Source organism: Varroa destructor, unplaced genomic scaffold (assembly GCF_002443255.2).
Source record: "Varroa destructor unplaced genomic scaffold, Vdes_3.0 BEIS01000005.1, whole genome shotgun sequence".
Lineage (NCBI taxonomy): Eukaryota > Metazoa > Arthropoda > Arachnida > Mesostigmata > Varroidae > Varroa > Varroa destructor.
Window position 1 is genome coordinate 2598921 of NW_019211458.1, and position 16330 is coordinate 2615250.

General features: G+C 36.9%; 1 long non-coding RNA gene across 4 annotated transcripts; it reads left to right on the forward strand.

The window, feature by feature from the left end:
* Positions 1–1078: 1078 nt before the first annotated feature.
* Positions 1079–5860, forward strand: LOC111251354 (uncharacterized). Of its 4 annotated transcripts, none has more exons than XR_015329110.1 (5): positions 1079–1238; positions 1815–1906; positions 4386–4523; positions 5000–5197; positions 5502–5860. It is a non-coding gene; the product is annotated as an uncharacterized LOC111251354 (long non-coding RNA). The 4 variants fall into 4 exon arrangements; XR_015329112.1 differs by lacking the exon at positions 1079–1238 and adding an exon at positions 1264–1403; XR_002673716.2 differs by lacking the exon at positions 4386–4523.
* Positions 5861–16330: the final 10470 nt, after the last annotated feature.

Here is a 16330-nt window from a genome sequence, read left to right on the forward strand (position 1 = left end):
GCACAGTTTGACATCGAAATCGTCAGGTTTTTTCACAAGGAATAGTGTGTAATGCGTTAAAAAAAAAATTCATATTATAACGCTTATGTAAGGGATTGATCCATAACTTTGATTAAAGGCATGGTTGTATTATCGGTGAAGATGGACCCAGATGGAGAGTGGTCGTTCGCAGTTTAGATCATGACAGTCCTTTTTCTAATATCCACATTTTGCGAATTGTAGTAATATCTCGAAGTCTTCGTCGCAGCTAAGTTGCAAGTTTTTATGATCTCTAAAACTTTCAAGCACCCAAAACAGAACCTACATCCTGAATCTGAAGTTTACAAACCTCGGGTGCCTCGCGATCGTATTTTTGCAGATTGCGAGTCGGCTGACTGGCGTGCTCACGTACGTGAATATCCAATTCTCTGCAAGCTTTATCTTCTTCTAGATCTTTCGGAAAGGTTAGCCTGTCGAAACAATTCAATTTTGGAAAAGAATAAACATTCGTTATCACTAGTTTTCACATGAGAAGGCGCATTAAGAAAAAAGAACAGGTACCCTTGAAGTACAACTGACGAATACCTCATTCTTTGTTGCAAGACCATTACATATAATAAATCTATGTGTCTATTACTTTGTTATTATTATTATTATTATACTATTATATTTACTAGGTCATACGAAGATGGTGGTGTACTTGAGTGTTTTGGAAATTTGTATTACTACCTACTTCCGTATGTAAAAGAAAAACATTAGAAACGGATGTGGAAAAGGTCAGGTTGGTACTTCACTGATCGATCATCTGAAAAGTTTTTAGTGCATCATTTTTGGCATAAAAGTCTCAAATAAAAATCAGTTTGATATCATCAAGGAAAAATGTCAGTTTCAATTTATTTGTTGGTAGTGATAGGTTCACACATATATAACGCAGAGCTCAGATGAGGTTACATCCAAGTCCCCTCAATAAAACCAATGGACTAGCGTACATTAGCCCGTATGGCTATAACGTTGACAATGATATCTAGCATACAAACAGACACCTGGTGAATATAAATAAAGTTGCGGTCAAAGCTACAGGAGGCAATTGTGACAGACCGAAATCAACGAAGACCTAATAGCCTTAGCGTATCTTTGTGGTCTCATAAGAAATGTTTAGTTTAGAACGCCACAGATAAATCGTGTACGAGATTTGTGTCGCTCATATGACATATCTCAGTTTACCTGAACTGATAACGAAGCGCGTAGACTTTAAAAAGGTGGGTAAACACGCTGATTCGATTTTGCGCCAGTTGTCCTAAAGGCACTATTGGATTCTCGTAGCGAAGAGGCAACCTCTTTCATTGAAAACTTTTTAAAGTACTTCAGGAGATCAACCTTGTTTTTGCCATCAAAATAATGTAATGAAGGCCGGGAGATTTTTGGTACACGTCTGAGTTACATTTTTAATCTTACTAATATAAAAATTATTTAATACAAATGATTTATTAGCAATTCCGATAAGTGTATATAGTTAAAATATGGTGACTTCAATATCAACAGTACCTACCTTTGCTCTAGTAAAGGTTTGGGCAATAATAGGCTTAGAGTGGGATAAGCTACAAGCCCGCGTTAGAAATAATAAGCCATAGAATTGTTTTTATTTTTTATGTTGGCAACTTCTTTGCTCTGCTCTTGTAGCTGCCTGAGTGGCTTATTAATTGAGCACGCTTAAAAGTAGTTAGAATAACGTTCAAAACGGTGGCATCCCACGCCAGCAACTGCCCTTTCAAAAGTGTCAATATCGGACAGAGAACTAATGTTAGACAATCGGGTCTGATCTCGCTGTTTTCTAGCTTACGCGGTGACTCGCCTTGTGCGCGCGGATCGCGGGTCGCGAAAAATAGTTTCGTTTTTCGAGGAAAGCCTTCGGTGTTGAACAGTCGAGGTACGATACAGCAGAGGAATCTAACGTCCCTGTATCAGTATAAGATACTTGATAGATCACCATGGCGTTTTTGGCTGCCTTGTATTACATAATGTTTTCAGTCCAAGCAGCTCTTTTCATGTAATGGGACATTCTAAATTCATCTAAACCCCGAAACCTTCGAGCTAGAAGTGGCAATTGGAGTTGTTCCTCATCTGACATCCTATCATTTAAGATGAATACAGTTTGTGTATATATATTTGTGGGTTGAAATACTCTCGAAAATGGCAAAGTGAATTTTGATCGTTTTTGCAAACTAGGTTATGCTTGACAGAAAATCGTACAACGTCTTATGCCGTCTAAAAGTGCTCAAATTGGTCTTCATATCTGTAACTACGAATAAATACTTCAAGCACCTGTGGTGCACGTGGATACAGACCCCTTTTCGACAGAGATTCTTCGTTTTGTATGAACAAATTGCATTTTCTTTTTTTTCGTATCGATTGCGAAATGTATATTAGGTAGAGAACACAATTTTAGAGAACAGTTTTCTCGCGTGACTATAAAGTTTTTCTAAATTGTTTATACTGCTCTAGGTCTAATCATTCCCTGGTCCCATAAGACCTAAAATAGACTTTGATATCCTGGTAATTAGCGTTCCGTTAGTGAAAGTTCGTTTTCTAATATGCTAAAGAAGGTTTTGAGAGATTGAGAGCTCCAAGTAGCTACGATTTGTTACCCTACGATGCAGTACTACCATAAATCCAGACGCACGACTCGAACATTCCTTTCCAATATATATTGCACACGGATGCAACGATTTTCACTTCGTTTAAATATGCCCGCTTTCGTGAGCTATCGAAGCTAAACGCGTATCAAATGCTAGTACTTTAGTAGTAATTTAATAACTATATAATAACGAGCACTAAGGCCATGCCCTTAGACGTTATTACTATAGCCATTTAAGGACTGCTTACGCAAGCACATAATTTCTTAGTTTTCGTGTTAGTTGCGGCTACCTGAGATAACAAGAGCCTAATTTCAACGTTTTAGCTCGTGTTACTTTCGGTAACACGATACTGTAAAAACAAAATGCATATAGAATATACAACGGAAGGACTATAGTCTGATAAAACAAACCTTAAATGTATGGCTGCGGAATCCCCATTACATTTTGGTTTAGGAATATAACGTGGAATGTATAATTATACATATTCTACCCTTACGGTAAGGGTGATTTAACTTTTTTGGATGCTAGAAAACTGAATTCAAATCTAAATTGAAAAAAAATTTAAAAAAAAAAGCTCAAAAACTGACCAGAACCAACTGTCCCGATTAAATAATTCTATATTCAGCGCGCACTTTAAAGCACACTCTCTATTCGCTTGTTCATTCGCGACAACTATACACATGAACAGCTTTTAAAGGCCATGAGTCTTAGCAAATCTGATTTTAGTCACTTCACCCAACCCTCCTCGTACGTTTGCAATCGACGTTTGCAATTTCGTTTATCAGTACGTAAAGTAACGTTATCCCAGTGCTTAATCCGCGTTGCTTCGAGTGACCAGATTCGTCAATTCTGCAGTCGATCAGTTGCGCTGAATATTTAAAAAAAAAAAAAAAAAATATATATATATATATATATATATATATAAATATATATATTATATATATATATATATATATATTTTTTTTTTTTTTTTTATATATATATATATATATATATATTTTTAAAATATGTACATACATGGTGCGGAAAACAAATAGCGTTTCAAACCTCCTTTTTTCCAAGACATGAAGAAGCTTTACAGATACTTGCAGTATCGCACTCACGGCTCTACCTATTTACAATGAACTATTAGCTACGATGTTATGCGTACATGGAAGTTTTCGTTTTTGTAAAAGCTCATTTTAAAATTATTCTTTTTATATAGTCACACATTTATTGCGTACTCCGAACTTTGTGCGATAAAAACGATGTCAAAGATTTATGAGGTGATAACGGAGTGAACATTCTTGAAAATGTGATATGTTAAGACAAATAAATACGCAACTTGCCTAAGCAGTGACTAACGAACTGCGATAAAAGCCGTGAGCCAGAGCTTTTTAAGGATATCTTTTACAAATCTATAAAAAAGACTGAACTACAGAGGTTTCTACTTCATCAAAAGTTCTCATTAATGAATGTTCTTATTTCCTCCACAAAGAAAAAAATTATATATATATATATATATAATAAGCTCCATTAGTTGAGTTTATTGAGCAGCAACGTGAGATAAAACAAGCGTTCCCGTTTATCATTAAGCCTGGCTCAATCCTATTAATCAATCAAATTAATTAAGGGCTATCCAACTGATGTCATTAAGTGTCAGGCTGGGGCAATCATTCGTTTGTGAACACAACAGTGAGATAGGTTGACAGAATTAAAAAACAAATTCAAACTTACAAGTATCAATTACATATTATGCGGTTGTTTGAAACCGGGAGTTCGATTTTGTAGAAGTACTAAGCTCGGCACGTAACTCTTCCACGAGTTTGGCTCCTTGAATGTTTCAAGATGCTTTTGCTGGAAGCAACTAAAGATGGAGGTTAAGCCACTGGGTCTTTCGCTGCTACTGTGAACTACTAGTCCGAAAAGGTCAGAATTGTATTATTGTATTTCAAGTGGGAACTAAGCCAACAATAACAATATATATATGCTGTGGCGCGATATTTTAATAAACAAGATAATTATTAGTAGTTCATTTTCTTTAATTAGTCATTTTAATTAAGATTGATAAGATCATGTCTCAGTATGATGGGTATCCAGAGTAGTTACACGCCGTACACCTCCTCCCTAAAAACATGCTTCTATCGTCTAGCTGAATCAAAACTCCAGTGCTCATAAAGAATCTCGACGCATTATTAAAAATTAGTTGTAATTACTAAGTACATCTTGGTGGATAACGTTTTCGGATAGTGGCCTGATGGGCAGAATATCTTAGGCGTTAAAGAGGGACAGGTTAGTCAATTTATTTATGTAGTGATTAAAAACTAGCAAAAATATGCATACTATTTAAACGTTTCAAAACCTTTGAATGATTAGGACCCCCTTTGTGTCCATATGGCATACAGGATGGACAGTCGGCACTTGCCAAGATACAGAACCTACGTCGGATGAAGCTAAAATCGTGTCCCGCAGCTAGTAACATCTACAAACCCTGGGCCTGAACTCCGGTTAGGAAAAAGTCTTAACGTAGACTAACTACTGCGTCGACGAAAAGCCTTCTACGATCCTACTTCAGCGGGCGAAATAACACGAAGTTTTGTAAAGTACTATATAATTACCTAACGTGTGCTCTTGAACTTACCTAATGCTCTATGCTCAATGTAATTTTGTCCTGTTATTTCGCATCAAAGCGTACTCCCTCAGCCAGAAAAGACAACAATATAGCACTATCGCATTAAACATAATCGGCTGATTTACGTAGACAGTCAAGCGAAGCGCATTTGGGCTTGAAGCTCAATAAACTTAAGTATATACGGATGATTTTTTCTCGAAATTTTCTAAAATCTGCTTGAACAATTTGACTATTACTATAATTGCGAATATGATGACTTTATTCTGAAATTGCAGAGACATCCATTGTTCTAGGACACGGTTGGCACGAACAAGGCCAATCCGGGGAACCGTGTCGGTGTTTCAGTGTAACAAAAAAATTGTATAGGCTTATGTTTTGGTACACGTCAAACAAACAGATTATTGTTATTGTTGTAGCCAACACACACATGTTTTACATGGGTTGTACAAGCAAGTAGTTCTTACTGTCTGACTTGTGTAAGTATAATACTTTATGACGCGTGCTACATTGCACAATTTACGATGAAACATGAAGACAGAAATTTATTTTCTTCAGTTCCGTCTGTCACGTAATACCTGGATTCAAGGATCGAGTTATCAAGCAAGAGCTTATCGAATGTTTACTCACTTACCCATTTGCTCAGCGTAAACGCGCGTACAACTATAGAGTTAAACGGGAGGCTTGTCCAAGTCGGCCGTGAAATCTACAGTAACTCGCAGCGGCAGCTTAACCTACAGATTATAAAAAATAAGTTACAGATAACAAAAAAAAGGTAACAAACGTTAATTAGCTGACATAAAATCGGGTTCCAAGATACAAAGGAATTGACGAAGTACGGAAAAGCGCGTAAAACCAACAAGCAAGGACCTGATCAACTGTCGCCGAGCTTTCTCGCAGTACTAAAGCATGGCGAACTAACTAGCCATAGTAGGTAGGAGTTATTATTATGACCCGTTAGCGTGCGAGAACGCAGAATTCCCTCCACAACGGAAAAAACATAAACATTCGGATAAAATAATTTCTGTGACGAACTTCAAAAGTTATCTTCAAACGAAAAATCAAATTGAGAGCTGCATGCGCCAGCAGCGGAATTTCTATCTCGGATAATCGCGTGAGCCTGACGTTATAGTCTGTCAGACGAAGAGTTCACCTGTTGCACCAATTTGAAGATAAAGCTACAGTAGCAACTGACCGAAGAAAGATGACCTCATAGATGTTAGTAGAGGAAAAATTGGCTAGAGATTTCAGTTTTTGTGTCCTGGCTATTGCCCTGCATTGGAATGACGTACTTCACTTTTTCTAGCTTTATTTAGATTAGCCAACTGTTACTATAGAAGATGTTTCATCTTGCTCATCAGTGTGAAATGGCTCTTTTTTAAACAGAGGAACCGGAAACAGCTCAGTCTAAAAGAGGTAAAAAGATACGAATCATTAAACCAAACAGGGTATAAAGTGAACGATGAAATGGAGAATTACTGCTAAGCGATACTAACGCTAATCATTCATATTTTCCATGTTTTTCGAATCGTTGAGCATTCTTCGTATATTATTTGCATACACTGATCCTTGCTTGTTTAATAGTATAAAGTATTGTTGCACTACAATTCGATCGTATGTTACCGATGCATCACGAAAATTTGAAAATGCCGCGGTATCGAATGCATTTTACTCGAAGCACGGATGGGACGACTGCAAAATTCCGCCTGAATAGAGGATACGCCAATAAAGGTGATCATTTATACTTACTCCTTAATGCTTACTAATTAGTATATAATTCGTACGAGACTCCTCCTCAAGCATGTCTGTTTCGCACAAAACCTAAACGATATAACAGTTTCAAACGAAAATATGTAGCAGAGTTTACTACAGGAATATGCTGGTCACTAACGTCCAGTTTATCTACTTGTAGTTTATATATAGTATAGAAGATATGCCGTTCGGAGTCAGAACCACACTTGAATTTTTATAGTGAGACGGGTTATACTATAGCACGCAGGTGTGTCCTCCACAACCACTCAATGATATGACTATGTTGAAACTGAAGACTTTTTTAATCAGCACGCTCACATTCCATACTCATCTCTAAAACTGAGTTGATTTACTGATCAGTATTTATAGTGCTAGTTTTACTATAAATTTGCGTTAGTTCAATAATATTGTTTAAATATGTCAACGCTTTATTCAGCTATAATGTCTTTCGCAAGATTATTCCTCGTCCGCCGTTCGATGTCACTCCGTAGTCTGCGGTAATCTGTATAAGGCTGAGCGTGGTTTAGAACCTTATGTGTAGTTCCTAGCGTAGCTTCGAGGCGAGTGACAGTCTGTTAACTCACCGCAATATTGCCAGCCAGTTCATACCGATCGTCGTCGCGACTTTATTATCTATTGACAATAAACGATGAAAACAGAAACAGTAGTTTTATCTCCCATATTGTTTACATTTAAAATCGTGTGGTTGTTTCCATGCGTCAGAGAGGCCTACTATCAATTGCCTCGAAGAGGCCATCTACAACTAGGTTTGGCGTTATACAGGTCACAGATATACACACCCGTTATGAACCTCCCAGAGCGGTCTTCCCTCAATATGTAACTACTAAAGGAGAGCACATCTAATATATAGCAAAATCTCGTTTTTTTTTTTTCTATTTTGTATGGTTTACCCAAGGCCAATTAAGTAGACACGGAATACCTGATAGATATTATAGTATTACATACTAATAGGCCAATAATATAAGACGTCATTGTACTGTATTAAACTTGAGTAATATTTAAGCGGGGTGCCTCTTGGACCAGTTTCGTGGATACGTACGTAACTTCTGAATAGTGTCAAATAAGGTACCCTGTCCGTTTACCAACAGAAGTCTTACAATAGCCTACATATTCGTATGTAGGCTATTGTGAAGCAATCATGAGTGCCAATTTTTTACCGAATTCATTCATGGACGGTCTTTTCGTTATAATCTAAAAACTCGTATTCGGAAAAATGCAAATCTGAACCGACGGATATTCTAGAATTTGACCCTCACCCAAGTCTCCGTATTTGAGATTGACTCTTTGCTTGCAGCCCTGACGTATGGGGGTCCTCTTTGATGCACCTTTTAAGCTAGACACGTTCAACTCTTAGCTCTTAATGATCAAGAAATGTGAGCGACTGGATATTCCAACAGAAGCATTCGCGGCCGATATCAAATATGTTCTTATATAGAAGAACATATTTTTACTAACTAAAAAGCTAACTACAATGAATATTATTGCCAAATACGGGAACTTGGTCCTAAACGCCCAAAAAAATTATACTTACATCGGAAACCAAACAGATTTATCTACTCCAGAAAAAAGATAAAGAACATGATTAGTGTTTTGCCTGCGTTCAATCCCAGAGATGAGATTAAATAGATAGAGATGAGATTAAGAAATCCCTTATAGTAGACAAGAACTTATATCAATTCTTCAATATGATTTCGAAAAGAGACTGAAGCATAACGACATTTATTGACAGGGAAGTATATCAATATCGAACCGTTGTATTTAGGATTCTTTTAGATGATCAAGCACTAAACCAGTAGATCTCTAAATTTTTCAGTCCTCATAATTGAACTATGGAAAATCAAAGGATATCTTTTAAATTAACTGATATAATGTGCAAAAATTAAAATTAAACTTAGTATAGAACTATCTCGTTAGAAATCTGCAAAGAATATGGTAGTATCATGGCAAATATAATCGTATCATTACTAACGATAAAATAAAAGCTATATTTCAAAAATAAACCCCACATCTACCAACTCAAAACATAGATCCTAGCAGTTTTATGTTTTATGGTTAAATTACCCATTTTTTTCATCGAACAATGTTTCGGGAGAGCGCATCATCGTACGATGTCTAATTGAAAATAAGGCTGTATGAGCGCGGTTTATCTGCAGACCAACGTTTTCAGTTCTTATTGCCATCTGATGGCAAGTACTCTTTTTTTTTTTTCGAATAGTTTATCTTTTTCGTTCAGTATCTATTCGAACTGTTTCGATATAACTTTCGTCTGAGCAACAATTTATTACATATTTGAGATAGAGCTAAAACGTTATTTTGCGTCACGTTTAAATAAAACTACAGTCTTCTAGGCTGGCGCAAGATCATTGGAAAATGTTCTGTACAGATTAGACGGTTCTAGTTTCTCCTAAACGTATCTTGAAGTAGAGTTTGGACTTAGCTCATCCATGTGATATATATTGCAGTGCACCATGCCATTTTCAGTACACTAAGCTACATTTTCGGCACATTATTGGGGTTATACAGATTGCTTGAGGATGATTTTATGATAAAGATTTGAATTGAAGTCTCGTTCAGATTCAGCTACTCCTTCGGACATTGAAATTCCACTAGAAAAAAGAACAGGGTCACGTCTACCTGAATTTGCCTCGTATTCTGCTCGGAAAGCTGTTCTAAAACCAAGGTGAACGTCTGGAACTTCGAAGTCTTTCTGACAAAAACAATATTGGTGTGTTGATAGCTCTGGGGTTGTCCGTATGAAATCGGCAACACGAGCGAGCTCGTATTTATCATAACTCGTCGATGAATCCGTTGATACCTTGCTTACACGTAGTAGCTGAACGAAGGGATAGCAGGGAATATAATTTAGACTGATTTGGAAACAAACTGTTGCAGTTCCACCCTTTGCAATGCAATGTCGAGGTCTAAAGGATGCGTCAGCACTCTCGTCGCATTGATTTGATGACTTCCTACTAGGTTAGTTTGAACAGGTAGACACCGCGTGAGAAGTAGAAGAAAAAAGAGAGCGCTCATAATATAATAATGAATTCCAGTAATTAAACTTAATTAATTAACAGTAATTAACTAAAGCAATTAATAATAATTTAAAATAACAGAACGCATAATAAGCAACGTCTCTAGACTAGATCTCTCTCTCTCTCTCTCTCTCTCTCTCTCTCTCTCTCTAAAAGCACAATTTAATAAATTCAAAGCGTAATTGTGATAGGATATAGATGCAGTAACTCTAAACCTATTAGATTTATCCCAACCGTACCCGGATTCTTGAAAAAGTCATTGTTTTTATGATAAAGTGTAAATTTTCAATGGCGTAAAGCTTGATGACGATGCACTGATGTTTAAATACCTGAACTTTTAACTTTAAAATTTCACACAGTCAAATTACCTGCTGGTAGTAGCCTTAACGCTGATCATGTCTATAGTCTTTTTTCTGGGTCATTTGGTGGCGATTTTAAACCGCGAAATACAAATTACTTACAAACACCGAGTTAGCATAAAATTTATTCGGAAAAATGCTTTTGTTTTGATTTTTAGAGTAAGTTGATCTGAGAGGTTGGTTTATTTGTGGCCTAGGTTTGCACACTAGATGCATTCATATTCTATTTGCTACCAAATATAATGGGGTTCCCATGCATATTTTTAGTTTTTTTTTTGTGAAATAAGAGGTATGGATATTATCTGATTGACCCTAAATGTAGCGCGTCAATTGTTCAGCTATTACTAGCGACTCTACTTATTATATATGCTACTGATTATTTCATTATAGTTTTCTTATTTAGAGTTTAATTTCGTAATCCTGGACAAAAAGAAGACATCATAAATATTACGCACCTAAATTGAAGAAGTGCGCAGATTTTTATGGACTCCACGCACGAACACTTTAATGATAGTAAACACATCGATAGAAAAATCTGATTTTTTTTTGCATTAGATTTGTCGGCAACTAAGTTTCAAACCTCGAATCTGCAGAACTTAGCCGTCCAGTCAGCTAAAACTTGTTATTATTCCATTCGAGTTACTGCAAATACGTACTATCTAATTGAAACATCTGCAGAAAACCTGTTGTTTGCGAAGGGTATTTTTTTACAGCAAACTCGTCGATAACTAACAAAGATGGAACCAGTCACCTAAATGAAATAATGGCAGCATCTTGTGAGCACGATTTCCTAATAAGCATGGAGTCCAATAGCAAAATGCGTCTATCTCAGGTATAGCTGCAATCTATACCATTAGCGACCTAGACAACGAACTGGTATAGTCTACGAAATAGAAACCAAAATTCGTAGAAGATTTCAACTTTTATTTCCAAACACAGCAAACGACAAGTAAATCACTCATGTTTGATCTTACGATATCCGTACAAAAGGAATCGATGGTCCAAATAATTATAGTCAATATGATAATACTTTTTTTTTTATATTATATCCTCACAATGAAAAGGCTACTCCAGTTTCGATGCATCGCAAAAAATAATAGGACGGCTAAATATTGCTACCACTCTCCTATCTCAAGCATGTCGTACTTTACATAGATACACATTGAGATCACTCGAATTGGGAACTCAGTGTGTTGGGTGTTACAGCGAGGCTGCCTGTCACTCTGTGTTGGTGGGTACTACCCGATCATTATACTAGTTTTGTTGATCAGTACAATTCTTAAAGAAGACATTGATCTGTGTTGCTAGTTTGCTTGCGATATGAAGAAAATTCGTATCATCACTTCAAAAAAATTGCGAATATTCCTCAATTTTAAGCGAAATAATTCAGTAGATCCTCTTATGGAACCCTGTCTGCTTGGCAGAGTGTACATCAGTTACTATTTCTCCTAGGCGTTCAATAAAGACGGTCTTCAACACTACATATTATTTATCACGTTACACCTATGTGTATTGCAACTTTCCGGATGCGATTTTCCGGATGCGACTTGATTGCGCAGTTTAGGCGTATCTCACACTGATACCACTGCTAAGGGCCTACTGTGATTGACGTATTGTCCTGTTCAACACAATACAGGTATACGTTTGTACAAATTAAGACTGTGTTCTAAAGAAAATTTCGCTATAAAGGTCAACACTTCGTCGTTTTATAAGACGCGCACAAAAGTGTACGTTATTTTGTTTGCACACGTTATTGGAATTATCTATGGTGCAACTGTGTGCCGCAAAATCCAAGTATGCTGTTCTTAAAGCAAAGACGGCTCATACATCGCAATATTTCTACATGATATATTTTCCCGAATTCGAAAAGCTACTATCTTCAGCAGAGATTCTGGTTCCCATCAGCCTAGTCAACGCTACAACGTTTGTATTTCATACTACATTTGGCAGAGTTTTGAATACTTGTTGAATACAAGAAAAAATGTTCTATATATATGTATATATAATGGGTAATGTATCTGCTTGCTAATCTTATGAACACGTTGTGGTCTAAATTCGAAGCTGGACGTAGACTGATTTTGTTTCGTGATGGCTGGGAGCCAGCCGTCTGTTTGATCGAATGCCTGATAGCGATACCGGACGTGGGGGTTAAACAATAGAAAGACTTTGTGTTTTCGCAGTAAAATGAAAAGTATTTACAACAATTGCGTTAGTGCTTGTGGCAATCCCATCACAGCCTAGAGGCACATTTCTTTTATGATAGATAATAATAATAAGGCCTTTTGCTTGGTAGTTGATCAGCTGCCCCCTTTGTGAGCTAAAACCGGACAGCGGATGGTCATGTTTTCTCGGCCTAACGATAAGTAGTTTTTTGCAAAAGGAAGGTAGTAACAGACTTCTGAGACCCCTAGGCATCGCACTCTAAGCCCATTATGTATGTTTTCACTCGTGATATCTGTGTGTGCCCGAAAGTAAAATTCGTTCCTTTGGTCTTTTCGGGCGCTGATAACGATTTTTGTATAAGCGACCATGGAAAGTTGTCGGCCTGAGGTGGAAAACGTTCAATAGATATTCTTTCGCCGTAATTCTTCTTGCACAAATCTATAGCACAATCCTGAAAATTTGAGTTATATGCAAGCTGTCACTTGTTTCATGTTCATCTAAGATGGAGACTTTGGGTCGAAAATGGTAACCAAAGTTCAGAGGCTGACATGGCGTTGTAGGTTTAGAAAAGGTCGTTCTTGGTCTCAGTCGGTAGTTATTGATGTGGTGATACGAAAATCTAACATACATTCCTATAACCAAAAAGGAATGCTAGTGGGCGAATATAGCCCCAAAACACCATTTTTTCCACTTTTAATGTTGCTTTAATAATAGGCAGAACTAATTTTCATATTTTTTTTTCTGCGCGGCTTGCAAAATTGTTCTTCACAGGATCGGCACACCCTATCGGTAAAGAAACATTGAAAATGCATTTCAGGACATTCTTGCTAAAATCACGAGTAACTCGGGTTCACGTAAGATAACATTCTAGGCCTTGCCTATGCCGAGTTGTGGCACGTTCGTTTCGTCCTAACTCTGTTTCACTATAACGGCAAGCTTTCAGGTACTGTTAGTTGGAAAACTTGAAACATCATTTAAGTTGTAGGAGGTACAGAAGCGTCTTTTCTTTGAGGACTCCTTAATCTATTTTACCAAACGATCTCGTACATTGACTCTGCCAGAACAAGCTGAAGGCTAATTATTTAATACTAAGTATACTGAAGTGTAACGACCAGGCCTACTTTCGTTGTTGTCTTGTCCGCTTTCTGAATCCCTGGAGAGCAAATGAAGATATAATTGTCATGTCTGACATATTAGTTTAACAAACGTTACCGTGTTAACATACACACTTGAAGATGATTCAGTTTATGTTGCATTAAGCTCCGGATACACATCTTAAGCATAATATCCTCAAGCTACCGATCTTCTTGGATCAGTTACTTCGCAACCTAAAATTGTGTATATACGTAATCTGTTAGGACAACGAATGATATAGAGCTATTGCCGCTCCTCCATTCTAAACTAGTGCTAATTTTTTTTTACTATAGTCAGGTTTGTCTGATTTGGGTTAAACACGCATCTTATTAAATAAAAATGCGTTTCTTTGATAACATTTCTAACAATCGGAGAGCCAATGTCAGTGGACCTTTATGATGATGGAATAATGAGTTTGACTCCTTTTTGCGGTTAGCTGTACACATCGATATTTGAAGGCAATGGAAGTTAGCCTTTTAAAACTATTTACAGGAAGCGGTTTCTTCTCTAAATTTAACGGTACTGACTTTTTACGCCTCATATAGCATTACGTTTAGCGCTCAAGTTATTAACTAAAGTGCAATTCGTTGTTTGGTATCAAAAATACATATAAATATTCCCCCGAAGCTAGGTAGATAAAATACTGGTTGTGCAGGCACTTACGAAGGCACAGGTTTACACTTAGACGAAAAGGCAGTGATATTTCGCAAAAATAAAAACGATCGGATTACTAGGCTGCCTAAGTTAATTACTTGCAGGTTGGGTGGTGGATTGTTTAATGGCGATACCGGATTTTTACTATGAAAATACTGGGAAATTCTTACGATAGATTATAATTGTAAAGCAATGTGTAAAATCTCGATTCGAGCGCCTTTTTGCAGATCTTGAGGTTTTGAATTTCCGCAATGATTCTAGACCCTAGAATAGAAAGATCGTACACTTAACATTGCCTTATGCAAAAAAGCTATCCCCTTACCGAAGTCCAAATCGATTGTTATCCAAATCAGCAACGATCAAATAGATGTCTTCAGGGACTTCAAGGAGCGCCCGGAAAAATATAACCTCGAGATACTAACAACCGAGTCACTGATTTTTCGCAGGGCTACGCCTCCCAGTAACTAGTACTAACAATAACACTATAGTGAATGAGAAGTTTAACGATAGCAATACTATACAAATAATTTGATCCTGATACGTGCGTAATGAACTGGCGAGCTATCTCCATACCTTACTATTACGATTATGGCTAGACAGAAATGTATCAAATATTTTCTGCAGACAAGTTATGACTTTTAGTGATCAGAAAGGTTACAGTGCCTCAGCAATGAGTTGAATTTATATGATAAACACGGAACAAGAATAGTTGTTGACTCGGCCCAATGAGCCGCCGCCAACAACAACCGTTATAACTAAATTAAATGATGTATATAAAGTTACACTTACATAATTTTATATATTTCTGTATGTATATGATTCAAGTACCAATAAGATTAAGCCATTCGTGTTTCAAAGGTGCGACCGCGTTCAAAACGAACGGGTGAATTGTACGGAAGTTTCTCCAATTTGAGTAAGACAGAGCTCAGACGGGGTCATTGGCAGAAGTTGCACCAAGCTAATCGATCATTTCGTGCTTAATCTCCATAATAGTAATCACTATTTTTCGCACTTTTTTCTGCACATCTATAGAGACTCACACATGTCCCCCCACCTGCTCCCCCACCCGCTGTGCTTCTATACCAGCCAACTGGCACCGGGTCAGGTGTTAGCGGCATCGGCATGTCTTGCTTTTAGTATTGGTTATTTCAGCCAACAATCGCAAAACTTTTAATATCCTTCATTTTTTTTTTACATCAGTTGAGAAAAGCTTCTATTAGATAAATGAATGCTTTCTATTCTATAATTAGGCAAATATATCTGCCTTATATTCGCATATCAACTACTGGTTTCAGATTATCACAGTGTATTTACAAAGTATTAGCATCAGGGTACCGAAATGCATATACTGACACACAATTATATATGGAGGAAAAAAATTTGAATTTTCTTTGTTTTACCTATGGAAGCAACGGATGCTCTTTGTTCGCTTCAAAGATTCTTATCCTATACATTAAAATATTTTGAACCCGGCCTCAGAAGAGAAAAAAAAAAGTAATTTAGAAATAATTGAGCTATATAAAGCAACATGTGTCGCTGCTCAAGTAAACGTACTACTAAGACGGATTCTACAACGTAACGTAGCAGACTGAATTACTTGATCTCTATACTAACTAAAGCTAAAATGTAACAGCCATTCCAGAACCAGCTAATTTTCGACAGGATTAAAATGAAAAAAAATGTGGGGTATTTCATGAAAGGCAGGCGATTTTTCCTACATCTATCCGAAACTAAGTTTAATGAGCTATCTCTTTCCGTTCGTTTTTAATAGCAGAACATAATACAACTTAAGGTCATTTGCGTACCATTCATAACTGACATAAATATTTTATCTATTATATCTAAGATATATCTACAAAATCATCTTGGCTATAAACAGCTACTCCGCAGTACATATAAAAGCCAATTTCGCTAACTGTAGGTGCTATCACTGACCCGCAGGCAAAAGGAGTTCTTGTCGATTACTAGTTATCCATACAACGGTCTATGAGT